The sequence below is a fragment of the Scylla paramamosain genome, chromosome 18 (genome assembly GCF_035594125.1).
Source record: "Scylla paramamosain isolate STU-SP2022 chromosome 18, ASM3559412v1, whole genome shotgun sequence".
Lineage (NCBI taxonomy): Eukaryota > Metazoa > Arthropoda > Malacostraca > Decapoda > Portunidae > Scylla > Scylla paramamosain.
The window spans coordinates 15,204,650-15,207,149 of NC_087168.1; the positions used below are offsets into that span (position 1 = coordinate 15,204,650).

At 42.1% G+C, this 2,500-nt stretch overlaps 1 protein-coding gene and 1 long non-coding RNA gene across 4 annotated transcripts in view; one reads left to right on the plus strand and one right to left on the minus strand.

Annotated features, from left to right (window-relative positions):
* Positions 1-2,500, plus strand: part of LOC135109165 (probable G-protein coupled receptor AH9.1) — a 195,828-nt gene that overhangs the window by 21,161 nt on the left and 172,167 nt on the right. For 2 of the 3 annotated variants that reach the window (XM_064020299.1, XM_064020300.1), the window contains exon 2: positions 1,268-1,303. The exons of the other annotated variant lie outside the window; for it this stretch is intronic. The gene's annotated coding sequence lies outside the window, so the exon portion shown is untranslated. The remainder of the gene's footprint in view (positions 1-1,267; positions 1,304-2,500) is intronic. 3 annotated transcript variants of the gene reach the window in all.
* The window catches only part of LOC135109166 (uncharacterized), a 29,222-nt gene that overhangs the window by 20,771 nt on the left and 5,951 nt on the right, over positions 1-2,500 (minus strand). The gene's annotated exons all lie outside the window — the stretch shown is intronic.

The window sequence follows — 2,500 nt, forward strand, 5'->3', positions numbered from 1 at the left end:
AACCCACTGCATCGATTGGTTCTAATGATGATGATGATAATGATGATGATGAGAGTAACGGTAGAAAAATCCCACTGGTAGTGACATTTTTGCTTCTATTCTGAAACACTCCTGCGCCGCACCTTCACAACTTTCAAAAGGCTCTGCTGGTTGAAGGTATACCTGATTTAAAGGTTGCTTTTTATGTTCCTAGTGACAGATTAACAAGCTTTCTACATTATGAACAGGAAAAACACTTATGGAAATCAGGCTAATCATCTGTGTGACCTTGGAAAATAGTCGTGGTGAGAGAGCGGAGCCTTAGCATGATTGTGGTGACGATAGTGGTGGTGGTAGTGATAATAACCCAACTCAGTGAGACGGGTGATAATTAAAACTGCATTTAGCAACAGAGAGACACAACAGAGGGGGAAATACACACACACACACACACACACACACACACACACACACACACACACACACACACACACACACACACACACACACACACATTATCTTCTCGTCGAACTCTGACAAAGCAGCTAATTATTAAAGTTGGTGTAAGTGTTGCTCTCTCTCTCTCTCCTCTCTCTCTCTCCTCTCCTCTCTCTCTCGCTCTCTCTCTCTCTCTCTCTCTCTCTCTCTCTTCTTTGATTTGAATATTAACACCTGTGGATTCCTTCATGACCATTTTTGTTGTGCTAGGTTCTTATTATTTTTCTGTTTTTTCTTATGATCTCAACTCTTATTTTCTTCTTTCTTCTTTTTCCACCTTATTTTTCCTCTTTCTTCTTCTCTCTCCACTGATGCTTTTTCACCTTCTTCTTCTTCTTCTTCTTCTTCTTTGTTGTTGTTGTTTTGTTGTTGTTGTTGTTGTTGTTGTTGTTGTAATAACTGTAGCGGTGTTGGAGTGGTAGCAGCAGCATCAGTAGTAGTAGTAGTAGTAGTAGTAGTAGTAGTGGTAGTAGTGGTGGTGGTGGTGGTGGTAGTAGACAGTAATAGATAGTAGTAGTAGTAGTAGTGGTAGTGGTAGTAGAGGTAATACCAACAGAGAGAGAGAGAGAGAGAGAGAGAGAGAGAGAGAGAGAGAGAGAGAGAGAGAGAGAGAGAGAGAGAGAGAGAGAGAGAGAGAGAGAGAGACCACCAGGCATCACCAGTACACTATGGGCCTGTGGAGTCAAGTCTGCCTCTCCTCACTCCTGACAGCGCCTCAAACTTTTACAAATGAGACACAGCGCTTGCCTTTACTCGCGTCACCTCTCTTACTGCCTTCCTCTCATTACAGACCCGCCATTGAATCCGCGAGGGACGTGAATGTCAGGTAGGTTGTGTGTTTCGTCTTCCTATTGTCACGGTTACTGTTTTCAAGGTGGGCGAAACTTCATCACCTGGCTAATTATGTATGTATGTATGTATGTATGTATGTGTCTTTGTTGTTTTTGTTGTTGATGGTTGTTGTGTTGGTGATGGCGATGTTGTTGTTTGGTCTTTTTTGTATTTTTATTTTTTTCTTCTTATTTCTTGTTTTCTTTTTCTTCTCCCCCTCCTCCTCCTCCTCCTCCTCCTCCTCCTCCTCCTTCTTATTGCTTTACCCAAATTCTGCTGACGTCACGCGGGAACTGAAAGGGCTTCTCTCTTCTTCTCCTCCTCCCCTCCTTCCTTCCTTCCTTCTTTCCTTCCTTCCTTCCTTCCTTCCTTCCTTCCTTCCTTCCTTCCTTCCTTCCTTCCTCAGCTCTATCATTCCTTCGTTTCATCTCTCTCTGCCTTTACTCCTATCCTTCCGTCCTTCATTCATTTATCCATTCCCTCTTCCCTCTTCCTTCCTTCCTGCATCCCCTCTGTCACATTCTTTTGTTCCCTCCCACCTTTTCGCCTGTCCTTCCTTCTTTCTTTCCATTCTCTTCATCCTTCCTTCCTTCCTTCCTTCCTTCCTTCCTTCCTTCCTCCCGCTTCTCAGACCCTTTGATGACGGGAAGGGGGACATTGTTTAGCCACAATAAATTCAAATCAATAGTTTTGGCTACGTTCCTACTTCTTGTTTTATGAAGTGGCAGTAACTGAGTCTTTTCTTCTCACAGTTATATTGCTACTCTCTCTCTCTCTCTCTCTTGCTTTCTTTCTTCCCTTCTTTCTTTTTTCTTGTTTGCTTTCTTTGTTTTCTTTTTTCTTTTCTTCTTTTTCGTTTTTCATTCTTTCGTTTTCTCTCTTTCTTTCGTTTTTTTCTCGTCTCCTCAATTCTCTGTTCTCTCTCTCTCTCTCTCTCTTTCTCTCTCTCTCTCTCGTTCCCTTCCCCTTCATATTTTATCGTTATATTTTCTCAATTTGCCACTCTCATTCGTTCCATGCTTTGCATTACGTTATTATGTTCGTTAGTGTGATGCTGGCTTTGTTTCACTCGATTCTTGTTTGCTTTAAATTGTCATGCCATTGTGTAGACAGTCGAATTGCAGTCATTGTTGAGTTTTTCGTAAGTGTCGAGTATTTCAGGGAGTATGTTTATGTTGTGTTGATATCCTGG